Genomic DNA, 15,712 nt, shown 5'->3' with positions numbered 1-15,712 from the left:
ACTCTGCTGTCTCTATCCCAACTCATAAACAGGTCCTGTTCACCCAGCAGCTGTGTAGTCGTTGACCTATATCCGTTCAAAAATGCCTGGAAGGTTAAGCAGGGTTCAAAACTATCAATGATTTTTAGAAGGAAAATGTGGAAAATATTTTTAATTGTTTGGTAAGTCAGTAACTAATGTACATAAAATTATGATAATCAAGAGAAACATAGAAAATAGGAGCAGGAGGAGGCCAGTCAGTCTTTCGAGCCGCTCTGCCGTTCACTATGATCATGGCTGATTATCCAACTCAACAGCCTGATCCCGCCTTCCACCCATATCCTTTGATCCATTCGCTCCAAGTGTTATGTCTAACTGCTTCTTGAAAACACACAATGTTTTGGCCTCAACTACTCTCTGTGGCAGTGAATTCCACAGGCTGACCACTCTCTGAGTGAAGAAATTTCTCCGCACCTCTGTCCGAAATGGTCTTACCCTAATTGGCCGCCTCCATGTTTCTATCCTCATAATGTGACCCCTGGTTCTGAACAGCCTCTCTATCGGGAAAATCCTGCTTTTATCTACCCTGTCCAGTTCTGTGAGAAATTCCCCCCCCCCCCCCATATTCTTATGATCACCAGCAAATACAATCCAATTTTCCTTCTTGACTGCCTGCTGCACCTGCATGCTTACCTTCAGTAGCTGGTGTACGACGACACCCAGGTTTCGTTGCACATTCCCCTCTCCTAATTTATGACCATTCAGATAATAACCTGCCTTATTATTTATGACCATTCAGATAATAAACTGGTGGTCCGCACGGGTTGAATAGCATAACTGGTAGCATGACTAGTGTTGAGGCACTGCACTACTCTCATACTGCGTCTGCACACTTTCCCATAACTATTTACAAAGACATAATAAAGTTTCGCAATTTCACAATTGGCTATGTACATGTCACATTAAAAGTCTATATACATTTCATAGCGACACAATCAGACGGTCAGGGGCCTTGGTTGTCCTTTGCGATCGACGGAGCTTCGGCGGAGACGTCGGTGGAGGTTCAGGCGTCTGTGACTCCGGGAGCGTGGATCCAGTTCCCGTAGCAGCTTCAACACCCCTAGATGGCGCTGGTGAGGGTGGCCGACCCGGGGAGGGGGCGTCCAGACCTCTAGATGGCACTTGTGGGGAGGTTGACTGACCAGGGAAAGGAGCGTCTGTAGAAGCCATGGAGGGCGGGGGGGTCCAGGCAGGGCTGGCGGGAAAACCGGTTGTCCAGGGCAGGGGGCGACAGTGAGGTGCGCCGGTGGGGGGGAGGGTGGGGCTGGTGGCGAGGGCGAGGTAGGGGATCCGGCAGGTGCCAGGTCCTGTAGGGAGACCGTGTCTTGTCGGCCGTTGGGGTACTCCACGTATGCGTACTGGGGGTTAGCATGGAGTAGATGGACCCTCTCGACCAACGGGTCTGACTTGTGCGCCCGCACGTGTTTCCGCAGCAGGATGGGCCCGGGGGCTGCCAGCCAGGTCGGGAGCGAGGTCCCTGCGGAGGACTTCCTAGGGAAGACAAGGAGACGTTCGTGAGGTGTTTGGTTAGTTGCAGTGCAGAGCAGAGACTGAATGGCGTCTGGGAGGACCACCTGCCAGCGGGGGACCTGGAGATTCCTGGACCGTAGGGCCAGTAGGACAGTCTTCCAGACCGTTCCGTTCTCCCTCTTGACCTGTCCGTTACCCCGGGGGTTATAACTGGTCGTCCTGCTTGAGGCAATGCCCTTGCTGAGCAGGAATTGACGCAGTTCGTCACTCATAAAGGAGGACCCCCTATCACTGTGTATGTAGGCGGGGTATCCGAACTGGGAGAAAATGCTGTGGAGGGCTTTGATGATGGTGGTTGTGGTCATGTCGGGGCAGGGGATGGCGAACAGGAAGCGGGAGTACTTGTCAATCACGTTGAGGAAGTACGTGTTGCGGTTGGTAGAGGGGAGCGGACCTTTGAAGTCCATGGTGAGGCGTTCAAAGGGACGGGAAGCCTTTATCAGATGCGCTTTCTCCAGACGGTAGAAGTGCGGCTTGCACTCCGCGCAGATGTGGCAGTTCCTAGTGACTGTCCTGACCTCCTCGATGGAGTAGGGCAGGTTGCGGGTCTTTAAGAAATGGTAGAAATGAGTGACCCCGGGGTGGCAGAGGTCCTCGTGAAGGACTCGGAGGCGGTCCACTTGTGCGTTGGCACATGTGCCGCGGGACAGGGCATCAGGAGGCTTGTTTAGCTTCCCGGGATGATACAGGATCTCGTAGTTATAGGTGGATCCTCCACCGCAAGATCTTATTGTTCTTTATCTTGCCCCGTTGTGCATTGTTGAACATGAAAGCTACCGACCGTTGGTCTGTGAGGAGGGTAAACCTCCTGCCGGCCAGGTAATGCCTCCAATGTTGCATAGCTTTTACTATGGTCTGTGCTTCCTTCTCGACCGAGGAGTGGCGGATTTCGGAAGCATGGAGGGTACGCGAGAAGAAGGCCACGGGTCTGCCCTCTTGGTTGAGGGTGGCCGCCAGAGCTATGTCGGACGCGTCGCTCTCGACTTGGAAGGGGAGGGACTCATCGATGGCGCGCATTGTGGCCTTTGCGATATCCGCTTTGATGCGACTGAAGACCTGGCGGGCCTCCGTCGACAGGGGGAAAGTAGTTGTTTGGATAAAAGGACGGGCTTTGTCGGCGTAGTTGGGGACCCACTGAGCGTAGTAAGAGAAGAACACAAGGAAGCGCTTCAGGGCCTTGGAGCAGTGAGGGAGGGGGAACTCCATAAGGGGGCGCATGCGTTCCGGATCGGGGCATATCAATCTATTTTGCACTACGTAGCCGAGGATGGCTAGGCCGTCGGTGCTAAACACGCATTTATCCTTGTTATACGTTAGGTTCAGGAGTTTGCGGTCTGGAGGGATTTGTGGAGGTTGGTGTCGTGGTCCTGCTGATCGTGGCCGCAAATGGTGACATTATCGAGATACGGGAATGTTGCCCGTAAACCGTATCGGTCGACCATTCGGTCCATCTCTCGCTGGAAAACCGAGACCCCGTTTGTGACACCGAAGGGAACCCTTAAGAAGTGGTAGAGTCGCCCATCCGCCTCGAACGCAGTGTGCTTGCGATCGCTCGTGCGGATGGGGAGCTGGTGGTAGTCGGACTTTAGATCTACCGTGGAGAAAACCTTGTACTGCGCCATCCTGTTGACCAGGTCGAATATACAGGGTAGGGGGTACGCATCCAGTTGCGTAAACCTGTTGATGGTCTGGCTGTAGTCAATGACCATTCTGTTCTTGGCACCCGGTCTTTACCACCACAACTTGAGCTCGCCAGGTGCTGTTGCTAGCTTCGATGACCCCTTCCCTCCGAAGCCGCTGGACCTCGGACCTGATGAACGTCCGATCCTGGGCACTGTACGTCTGCTCCTGGTGGCGACAGGTTTGTAATCCGGGGTGAGATTTGGAAACAGGGAGGGGGGATCGACCTTGAGGGACGCGAGGCTGCAGACAGTGAGGGGGGGTATCGGGCCGTCGAATTTAAACACTAGTCTCTGAAGATTACACTGTAAATCCAACCCTAGGAGTGTGGCCGCGCAGAGGTAGGGGAGGACGTAGAGCCTGTAATTCTTGAACTCCCTTCCCTGGACCGTGAGGTTCGCTACACAATACCCTTTTATTTTTTGATTGACGGGGTGGACAGGACGAGAACAGCGCCTTACCGTCTCAGGGTGTATAAAGCTCTCCGTGCTCCCAGATTCGAGCAGACAGGACGTCTCGTACCCGTTGATCAATACCATCGTCGTTGCTGTGGAAAGAGTGCGGGGTCGAAACCGGCCCAGGGTCACCGATGTCAACCGTGGCAGGAGTTCAGAGTCATCATCGGGTGGTGTGTGGTTACCCGCGCTGAGGTCTTTGGAGCCGGTCCAAGATGGCAGCGCCCGCTGGTCGCTCATGGCTGAGGGTGGACAAAATGGCGGCACCCATCCCCCACACGTGGTGTCGGCAGAGCAAGATGGCGGCACCCGGAGGCCCCATGTGGCGCTGGGGGAGGAAGATGGCGATGTTCGTGGGCCGCACAGGGCCCGTGGAGAGGGTTGGAGCAGCGATCTGCACTCGCCGCCCGGGACCGCAGCGACCGCCCGGGCCTGGTAGACCGCCATGAAATGGCCCTTTTTGCCGCACCCCTTACACGTTGCCGAATGGGCCGGGCAGAGCTGTCGGGGGTGTTTTGCCTGCCCGCAGAAATAACAACGGGGCCCAACGGGGTTGCCGGGGTGTCTCGCAGCGCAGGCCTGAGGCGATTCAGAATCCACTGAGGGGGAATTCCACACTGTCCAGGGGGCCGCCGTGCAGTCAGGGGCGTAGGCGTGGGCGTTTCGGGGGGCCACGTCCAGCGAGTCGGCGAGGGCCCGTGCCTCCTTGAGGCCCAGAGTTTCTTTATCAAGCAGTCTCTGGCGGATTTGTGGGGACAGCATACCCTCAACAAAAGCGTCTCGGATCAATAGTTCAGTATGTTCGTTAGCCGAAACTTGTGGGCAGCTGCAGTTCCTCCCCAGCACGAGGAGCGCACGATAGAACTCGTCTAGTGACTCACCAGGGCTCTGCCGTCTTGTTGCCAGTAGGTGCCGGGCGTAGACTTGGTTTACTAGGTGGATATAATGTCCTTTGAGTAGTTCAATTGTGGAATCGTAGTCAGTAGCGTCCTCGATGAGCATGTAGGTGTCTGGGCCCACTCTCGAGTGTAAGATCTGCAGTTTTTGCTCCCTCTTAGGTGTGCTTTCTGCCGTGCCGAGGTAGCCATTGAAACATGCTAACCAGTGCTTAAAGGTTGCTGCTGCATTAACCGCGTGGGGGCTGAGTTGGAGACACTCTGGCTTGATGCGGAGCTCCATCCTTTAAAATCTTATCTATTAAATTGATACACTATCAATTGACCACAGAAGCGAGATTGTAGTCCGAACTGAAGGCTTTAATAGACAAGATGTTTCCCCAGCAGCTCAGGTACAGAAAGGCAGCTGTGGGGAATACACGGGCTTTTATACCCTGCCTTACTGGGTGGAGCTACCTTACAACTCTAACCAATGGGTGACTAGTATTACATGCCATCGGGTCAATGAGCAGTGAGCCTTCTACACCAATGGTGTCTCGGCATTGCTAGGTACCGTAATACCTCTAGTCATGCTACCACACCAACCCTTCTCCCCCCCCACACCCCCCCCCCCCCCCCCCCCCCCCCCCCACCGACTGCGCTCTAAAAACAGTCTTTTAACTTGCGGGGTCTTGTTTGCCCACACAAATCCCGTGATAATCCTGTTCACCGCTTAAAGAAGGATTTGGGGATGAAGATGGGAAGGCACTGAAAAACGAACAGGAATCTGGGGAGAACCATCATCTTCGCAGTCTGCACCCTTCGCGCCAGAGAAAGCGGGAGCATGTCCCACCTTTTAAAGTCTCCCTCCATCTACTCTACAAGCCGAGATAGATTGAGCCTGTGTAGGGCATCCCAGTTCCTAGCTACCTGTATACTTAGGTAACAAAAGCTTCGCTCCACCACCTTGAGCGGGAGCTCCCCCTAACGTGAATTACAAACAGCTCACTTTTCCCCATGTTCAACATACCCCGAGAAGCTCTCAAAGTCCCTTCGGATCCGCATGACCTCCCCCATCCCCTCTAGTAGCCCGAAATATACAATAGCTGGTCGGCTGCGTAGAGGGAAACCCGGTGCTCCTCCCCCCACCGGACCAGCCCCCTCCAGTTCCTTGAAGTCCTCAGCGGTATGGCCAACGGCTCAATTGCCAGGGCAAATAGTAGCGGGGATAGGGGGCACCCCTGCCTCGTCCCTCAATGCAGTCTAAAATACTCCGACCTCAGCTGGTTCGTGGATACACTTGCTACGGGGGCCTGATATAGTAGCTTGACCCACCCTATGAATCCCTCACCAAATCCAAATCTACCTAACACTTCCCACAGGTACTCCCATTCCACCCTGTCAAAGGCTTTCTCTGCATCCATTGCAACCACTACTTCTGCATCCCCTCCTTCTGAGGGCATCATAATATTCAGGAGCCTCCTCACATTTGTGTTCAATTGCCTACCCTTGACGAAACCCATCTGGTCCTCCTCAATCACTCCTGGAACACAGTCCTCTATTCTGGTTGCCAAACTTTTTGCCAGCAGTTTGGCATCCACATTCAGGAGTGATATCGGCTTGTAGGACCCACATTGAAGCGGATCCTTCTCCCTCTTCAAAATGCGCGCGATGAATGCCTGCGATATCGTCGGGGGGGGGGGGAGGGTTCCTCTCTCCTTTGCCTTGTTAAAGGTTCTTAGCAGGAGTAGGCTCAATAGATCCGGGAATTTCTTATAAAAGTCTACAGGGAAGCCATCCGGACCCGTTGCCTTGCCCAACTGCATACTTGCTAGGCCCTTAACTATCTCCTCCAACTCAATCGGGGCCCCCAGTTCCTCCACCAGATCTTCGTCCACTCTTGGGAACCTCAATTGATCCATAAATTGCTTCATCCCTTCCCCTCCCACCGGGGGCTCTGACTCGTACAGTTTACAATAAAACTCCTTGAAGACTTCATTGATCTTCTCTGGGCCCAAGGCCGTATTACCTTCCTTATCCCTCACTCTTCCGATCTCCCTGGCCGCCTCTCTCCTGCGAAGTTGGTGCGCCAGCATCCTAGTTGCTTTCTCCCCATAATCGTAGACTGCCCCTTTCACCTTCCTCAGCTGTACCTCCGCCTTCCCAGTGGTCAGCAAATCGAACTCCGCCTGCAATCTCCGGCGCTCCTTTAGCAGCCCTTCCTCGGGGGTTTCCGCGTACTTCTTATCTACTCTAAGTACCTCTCCCACCAGCCTCTCCCTCTCCCTCTTCTCTCTGTGGGACCTAATAGAAATTAACTCCCCTCTAATAACCGCCTTCATAGCCTCCCAAACCGTTGTTGCTGTTACTTCCCCTGTGTCATTTGTTGTCACATAGTTTTGGATGCTCCTCTTCATCCACCAGCAGTCCCACATCCAGTCTCCAGAGAGGACGCTGCCCTCGCTCCGCCCCCTGTTGCAAGTCCACCCAGTGCGGGGCATGATCCAAGACCACAATGGCTGAATACTCGACCCCTTCCACCCTCAGGATTAACGCCCTGCTCAACACAAAAAAGTCAATCCGTGAGTAGACTTTGTGGATGTGGGAGAAAAAGGAGAACTTCTTCGCCCTTGGCCGCGCGAATCTCCGTATCCACGACCCCCAGCTGATCCATGAACTCCCACAGGGCCCTGGCCGCCGCCGGTCTCTTTCCCGACCTAGACTTAGACCGGTCTAATGCCAGATCCAGGACAGTTTTAAAGTCCCCTCCCTCATGATCAAGTTACTTGACTCCAAGTCCGAGAATTTACCCAGCATGCGCCTCATGAATTCCACGTCATCCCAGTTTGGGGCATAGACGTTCACTAACACCGTCCGGGCCCCCTGCAGCTTGCCACTCACCATAATGTACCTGCCCCCCTTGTCCGCCACAATACTCGATGCCTCGAATGCCACCGTTTACTAACCAGAATTGCCACCCCTCTGGTCTTTGAGTCTAGCCCCGAATGGAACACCTGGCCCACCCACCCCCTCCTCGTTTGGTCAGCGTGTTTTAAGTGCATCTCCTGTAGCATGGCCACATCCGCCTTTAATCCTTTTAAATGTGAGAACACACGGGCCCTCTTGACCGGCCCGTTCAGACCCCTCACATTCTATGTGATTAACCTGGAGGCGGGGCTGCCCCCCCGCCGCCAACTAGCCATCTCGCTTTATCGGCCAGCCATCTGCCTGTGCCCCCCGCTCGCTCTAGCCCTCCCGCCAGAGGCCCCCCTAACCCGACTCTCCATCTGTCCCCAACACCCGCTTAGCACTGATTTCCCCCCCATTATGCTTCCGTAAGTCAGCTGACCCATGCTGACCCCGGCCGCTCCCGCCTCTAGCTCCAAACTTACTATTATCTCCTCCTTCGGGCCCCCAACCCCCTTCCCCCACAGGGTAAGAGGGCAAGAGCCATCCAGATTCTTTCCGTGCAACGAAAAACACAACCCGGGCGTTACCCCGCGCCCTAGAGAAACACAAAAAAAATCCCAGAAAAAGAAAAGCAAACAACTTAAATTCTACTACCAATCTTACATCAGGCCAACAAATGGTTACACATCCCCGCCAGAGCGTTTCACCCACGTGCAGCTGCCCCTTAGTTCGAGTCCAGCTTTTCATGCTTAATAAATGTCCATGCCTCGTCTGGCGTATCAAAGTAATGGTGCCTGTCCTGGCTACATTACCCAAAGCCTCACCGGTTGCAGGAGCCTGAACCTCACCCATTTGCTGTGGAGGACCGCCTTAGCCCGGTTGAATCCCGAACGCCTCTTAGCCAGTTCAGCTCCCATGTCCTGGTATATGCGGATCTCGCAGTTCTCCCACTTACTGCTCCGCCCCTTCTTTGCCCAACTCAAGACACGTTCCATGTCTGTGAAGCGGTGGAACCTTATCACCATCGCCCTCGGTGGTTCGTTCGCCCTAGCCTTTCTCGCGAGGGCTGTATGCACCCCGTCCAGTTCCAAGGGCTGCGAGAAGGCCCCCACGCCCATCAGCGTTCCCAGCATTGTAGTCACATTCGTGCTTGCGTCCGCCCCCTCAGAACCGTCAGGGAGGCTCAGAATCCGCAGGTTGTGACTCCTAGACCTATATTTAAGGTCATCCAGTCTGTCCTGCCATCTCTTGTGTAGGGCCTCGGGGCACTCTGACCGCCAGGCCCAGGATCTCATCCCCATTATCAGATACCTTCCTCTCCACCTCTTTAATCGCCTTCTCCTGCACCTTCTGAGTCTCCACCATCTTTTCCATGGAGGCCTTCATAGGGGCCAGCATCTTCCGTCTTCAGCTCTGCGAAGCAGCTTCTCAGAAACTCTTGCTGCTCTCTCGACCACCGGGCCCACGCTGTTTGGTCTGCGCCGGCCGCCATTTTGTCCTCCCGGACCCGCTCCGCTCGTTTCCCCGCAATCGCTCTTTTAACGGCCCCGCTCCTGGTTCCCTCCATGCAGCAGTGGGGGGAACCTCCCTGGCGTCCTTTGCCACGCTGGGAATCACCGCCAAAGTGCTGTTGCCACTCCGTTTAAAAGCCAGAAACTCCGATCCTGGCGGGAGCTGCCGTGTGTGCGACCTATTCGGACATGGCTGCTACCGGAACCAGTTTATTCCTTCTGTTTGTTTCCTGTCTGCCAACCAGTTTTCTATTCATCTCAATACATTACCCCAAATCCTATGCATTTTAATTTCACACGCTAATCTCTTATGTGAGATTTTGTCAAAAGCCTTCTGAACGTCCAAATAGACCACATTCACTGGCTTTCCTTCATCGATTCTACTGGTTACATACTCGAAGAATTCCATAAATTTGTCAAGCATGATTTCCCTTTCATAAATCCATGATGACTCTGTCCGATCCTGCCACTGTTTTCCCAAGTGCTCTGCTACAAAATCTTTGATTGTGGATTCTAGAATTTTCCCACTGCCTACATTAGGCTTACTGATTTATAATGCCCTGTTTTCTCTCTACCTCCCTTTTTAAATAGTGGGGCTACATTATCTACCCTCTAATCTGTAAGAACTGTTCCAGTGTCCACCGAATCTTGGAAGATGACCACCAATTAATCCACTATTTCTCGGACCACTTCCCTAAGTACTCTGGAATGCAGAATATCAGGCCCTGGGGATTTATCGGCCTTCAGTTCCATCAGTTTCTCCAACACCATTTCCTGACAATACTGATCTCCTCCAGTTCCTCCCCCTCACTAAACATTGCGTTCCCCAACATTTCTGGTATCTTATTTGGGTCCTTCTTTGTGAAGATAGAACCAAAGCATGTATTTAGCTGGTCAGCCATTTTCTTCCCCATTATAAATTCCCCTGTTTCTGACTGTAAAGAACCTACATTTGTCTTCACCAATCTTTTACTCTTCACCTACCCATAGAAACTTTTACAGTCAGTTTTTAGTTCCCTTCCAGCTTACTCTGGTACCCTATTTTCGCCTTCTTAATGAATCCCTTGGTTCTCCTTTGCTATTCCCTTGGTCGTCCTTTGCGAGAACAAGAGCTGAAGAGAATTTCTTTAAAATTACGTTTGGCAATCAATGCTGGCAATGTCTGACAACTGATTGATCCATAAATAATGCAGATGGCCAGGCGAGACATCTCCCCAGAACCACTGGAGGAGGATTCACAGAGGTGTGGCACCTGTGGCCGGAGAAACCACAGGGAGAGGCAATGGCAGGTCAGCCACAAGCACGTCACCATGGTCGAGGGAGGCGCCCACCTAGAGCCAGGGCCTCTCACCTCGAGCAACCCGATGAGGGCAGGTGCAAGTATTTGAATTGCATCGCCATGCCGCGGGTCACCTCATCAAAATCACTGATCAGGTGAATGATCACCGACTAGAAATTGAGCTGGATACAGGGGCTGCAATCTTTGCTCTAGGATGGCAGACATTTGAAAAGATCAGGACGGGAATCCAGCATTTGAACTTAAAGGACACCAAGGTAAGGTTGACAACATACACGGGGGAACCACTAGCCATCATGGGTACAACAATGACCTCAGTTGACTATGAACAGTAGTTCAGCAGGTTGCCTTTGATAATCGTAGAATCATAGAGTTTATAGTGCAGAAGGAGGCCATTCGGTCCATTGAGTCTGCACCGACCCTTACTTAAGCCCACACCTCCACCCTATTCCCATAACCCAGCAACTCCACCTTTTTAGACACTAGGGGCAATTTAGAATGGCCAATCCACCTAACCTGCACATCTTTGGATTGTTGGAGGAAACCGGAGCACCGAACGGAAACCCACGCAGACACAGAGAGAAAGTGCAAACTCCACACAGACAGTGACCCACGCCGGGAATCAAAGACAAGTCCCTGGTGCTGTGAAGCAACAGCCCGAACCACTGTGCTACTGCGCAGCCCCTAAATAATAGTATCTGGTGTCATGTGAGAGTACCTTTAAGAAATGGGTGTTTATAAATGGTTGTGTATATAAATATCTGTAGTGAGAGTACCTTAAGAAATGGGTGTTTACTGCTGCAGTGATGTCAGAGGGTGGGTGGAGCTGGCCTGTCTGTCAGCTTTATCGCTTTAGGCTTTTTGCTGCAGGGTGGATTTGGTTTCATTTTAGTTTTGGAGAAGCTGCAAGGATGTGTATGAATCTCTGCAAGCTTATGAATGTTCATTTGCTGATTTCAACGTGGTAACTGTTCTCAGTAGTGAAGTTAAACCTGAGGTGTTTCTGTTAAAGGTTGTGTTTTTAAGTGTTATGGTTGTTAAAAGGAAAACTTAAAGGATTACTTAGTGTTGTATTCTTTGGGGGTTGTATTTGAATTAATGGTTGCTAAGATGTTCACTGGATGTTTTAAAAAGATTAACTTGAGTTCATAGAATAAACATTGTTTTGCGTTAAAAATATACTTTTCCATTTCTGCTGTACCACACCTGTAGAGTGGGCCGTGTGCTCCCACAATCTATTAAAAGTTGTGGATCAGGTGAACTTCATGATACACCTTTGGGTTCTCTAAACCGTGGCCCATAACACTGGCCCCGGCCCATGTCTGCTAGGCCATGATTGGCTCCAAAAGCTTCGTTTAGACTGGTAGTGGATTTCCAGGATGGCCACTGGGGATTATATTAGGTCCTGTGTAAGTAGCTGGAGGTTTTCCAGGAGGGCTTAGGTAAAATCAAAGGTGCCATGGCCGAGGTACAGGCAGACCCTAAGGCCCAACTGAAGTAATTCAGGGCCCCTCCAGTTGCCTATGCATTGCTGACAAAGGTAGAGGATGAATTCAACACCTTTGAAAGCCTAGGAATCATCCGCCCAGTAAAATTTGCAGATTGGGCAGTGACTGTAGTCCCGGTACTGAAAACACAAAACCGTCCGCCTGTGCGGGGATTACAAACTAACAGTGAACAAGGCCTCTCATTTGGACAGATACTCAATGCCGGGAATATAGGACCTCTACGCAAAGTTGGCTGGAGGACACTCGATGTGAGTCACAAGTACCTCCAATTGGAGCTGGATCTGGTTTTCAGAAAATTTGTGACTGTTAATAGCCAAAGAGGCCTCCATGAATATACAAGGTTGTCAATTGGAGGGTTGTGCTATTTTCCAGAAAATCACGGAGAGCATCCTTCAAGGACTATCGCGAGTGGTGATCTGCCTAAGGAGCTGCTTTTGAGACCAAGCAGCAAGAGCTCAGCGAGAAGGACAGCATGCTCCTTTGGGGAGCTCTCATTGTGATCCCAAGCCAGGGCAGACAGGCCATTTTCCAAGATCTACACAATGGGCACATGGTGGTGTCAAAGATGGGAATGCTAGCCAAGAGCTTCGTATGGTGGCCAGGCCTGGATGGCGAGATCGAGTGACTGACCCTGCAATGTGCCACATGCCACATCGGAAGCTCCCGCCAGCCGCGCCGCTCCACTCATGAAAATGGTCAAGCTGACCTTGGGTCCTACATGCAGATTTTGCCAAAATTTTTCAAGGCTCAATGTTCTTGCTGAAAGTGGACGCCGATTCAAAATGGCTAGATATCCATTGAATGTCATCCACCACTTCAAAGGCCACTGTCGAGAAACTATGACTCTAATTCAGTATCCATGGCATCCCAGAGGTATTAGTCACAGACAACGGTACCCTGTTCACTAGCGAGGAGTTTGCATGCTTCATGAAGACAAATGGGGTGAAGCACATCCAGTCGGCCCCATACCATCCTTCCTCAAATGGTTTTGCTGAATGAGCAGTGCAGACTTTCGAGAATGGTATGAGGAAGCAGGCCACAGGGGCCTGGATTCTCCCCTACCCGGCGGGGCGGGGGGTCCCGGAGTGTCGGAGTGGTGTGAACCACTCCGGCGTCGGGCCGCCCAAAGGTGCGGAATTCTCCGCACCTTTAGGGGCCAAGCCCTCACATTGCGAGGCTAGGCCCGCGCCGGAGTGGTTCCCACTCCGCCGGCTGGCGTGAACGGCCTTTGGCATCACGCCAGTCGGGGTCGAAAGGGCTTCGCTGGTCGGCGTAAGTCCGCGCATGCGCCAGAGCGTCAGCGGCTGCTGATGTCATACCTGCCGCATGCGCAGGGGAGGGGGTCTCTTCCGCCTCCGCCATGGTGAAGGCCATGGCGGGGGCAGAAGAAAAAGAGTGCCCCCATGGCACAGGCCCGCCGGCCGATCGGTGGGCCCCGATTGTGGGCCAGACGACCGTGGGGGCACCCCCCGGGGTCAGATCGCCCCACGCTCCCCCCCAGGTCCCCGGAGCCTGCCCGCGCCGCCAATCCCGCCGGTCAGGTAGGTGGTTTAAACCACGCCGGCGGGAGAGGCCTGTCAGCCGTGGGACTTCAGCCCATCACGGGCCGGAGAATCGCCGTAGGGGGCCCACCGACCGACGCGGGGGGCCCGCCGTCCGGCGCGATTCCCGCTCCCGCCAAATCTCGGGGGAGGGCGGAGAATTCGGGAAACGGCCGGGGCGGGATTGACGCCGGACCCGGGTGATTCTCCGACCCCCCGGGGGGGGGGGGGGGGGGGGTTGGAGAATTCTGCCCAGGATCTGTGGCGACGAGGCTGATGTTTTTTGTTCAGCTACCGAACCAAACAACATGTTACGCCAAGTGACAACTGTTGATGGACCCGAGGCTCAGAACCTACCCTATTCTAACGTTTCCTGCTATTAGTGGGAAAGTAGAAAAGAGACAATACCGTCAGATGCAGTACCAAAGCAGATGGACACAGGGCAGAAGTTTCTGACCTGGGGCGCAATATATGTCTGAAACTTCGGAGTTGCTGCCTGGTGGACTTCAGGGACTGTGGTGAAACAGACTGGACTGGTATCTTGCTAAAAGCGTTAGCATGAATGGTGCAAAAGCACCTAGACCATCTCCCGAGCGGAGAGCCAGCTTCAGGACAAATCCTGGCACAATGGGGCCTGGGGACATCACCCCCTAGGGGCCGCAACACTGAGATGCATGAAGTGGAGGATTCAGGATCCAACATGGAGACTCAGACATCCGAGTTTTCAGGTAGTAGCCTTGTCAGGGAAAGTCACCGATGGTGCTTGCCAGACAACCCGATCCAAAAACAATGTTCCCTGGAACGGTACACTTCCCCCTGGCCCAGTCCCATAATAGCCGGAGGTGCAATCACCAAGCGGAGAAGACAACCTCCTGCACTCCCTACAACAGAGGGACTTACTGACTTTGTGGGGGGAGGGATGTTATAGCCCTCACGAGGTCCACAGGGACAACCCGATTGATCTCCCTGTGAGGTGCTTGGAGTGCAAAGCTCCCTGCTGTGGAGCCAGAGGCCCAACAGTGGGATCATTAATTCTCCGAGATAAAAGCCGGCACTGGAAGGAGCCGGCACCTTAGGACGGTCCCGGCTGGGACTTGGAGTGTTGCTTAGTTGCTATTTCCTAGCTGTCAGTAGGAAATAAAATATCTTGACTCACCTTTTTTGGACTCCTCGTTGACTACAATAGCACTCCTCAGTTATAGAATCCCTATAATGCAGGAGGTAATTTAGCTCATCGAGTCTACACCGACACTGAAAGAACACCACATCCAGAACCACTCCCCCCGCCCTATCTCTGCAACCCCATCTAATCTTTGGACACTAAAGGGCGCAATGAGACTGGGTCATATCCCTCTATAAGTGAGCCATGACCCTCACTGCCTCAGTTATGTACCGCTGGGACTCTGTCATGTCCGTCTGTACCTGTGACTGGTCAGTCAGTGCCCAACAAATGCATTTGATGCCCTCGTCCCTGACCCTTTGTGAATGAGCCAAGCTTTGGAGCACTACAGAAATGTCCATCTGGCCCTGGGACATGCCCATCTGTGACTGAGCTCTCCGAGTATCATTGCTTTTCCATTTAGAAATCTAATGATTGTGAAATATAAAAGTGCTTAAGATGAACTAGAATCAAGGCTTGCACTTATATTGTGCCTTCCATGGACGCATGACCCCAGAATGTTTTACAGTCAATGAAGTAATTTTGGGGTAGCACGGTGGCCTAGTGGTTAGCACAACCGCCTCACGGCGCTGAGGTCCCAGGTTCGATCCCGGCTCTGGGTCACAGTCTGTGTGGAGTTTGCACATTCTCCCCATGTCTACGTGGGTTTCGCCCCCACAACCCAAAAATGTGCAGAGTAGGTGGTTTGGCCATGCTAAATTGACCCTTAATTGGAAAAAATAATTGGGTAATCTAAATTTTTTTTTAAAAAATGAAGTAATTTTGAAGTATTGTAATGTAGGAACCGTGGCAGCTAATTGTGACTAACAAAGTTTCACAAAGTGTAAAAAGCCAGGCAGTATATTTTAAGGATGTTGACTGAGCTATATATATTGAAATGAAATGAAAATCGCTAATTGTCACAAGTCGGCTTCGAATGAAGTTACTGTGAAAAGCCCCTAGTCGCCACATTCTGGCGCCTGTTCGGGGAGGCTGGTACGGGTATTGAACCGTGCTGCTGGCCTGCCTGGGTCTCCTTTAAAAGCCAGCCATTTAGCCCTGTGCTAAACCAGCGAGGAGGAAATCAGGGAGAACTTCACTTCTCTGCTTTGAATAGTGATTTTGGATTGTTTACATCTACTTGAGGAGGCACTGAGAAACGTGGATTAGGTTTTATTTCTCAGCCGAACGACAACACTGAATTGTG

The sequence above is a fragment of the Scyliorhinus canicula genome, chromosome 12 (genome assembly GCF_902713615.1).
Source record: "Scyliorhinus canicula chromosome 12, sScyCan1.1, whole genome shotgun sequence".
In the NCBI taxonomy this organism is placed as follows: Eukaryota; Metazoa; Chordata; class Chondrichthyes; order Carcharhiniformes; family Scyliorhinidae; genus Scyliorhinus; species Scyliorhinus canicula.
Note: the sequence above shows the minus strand (reverse complement) of the source record.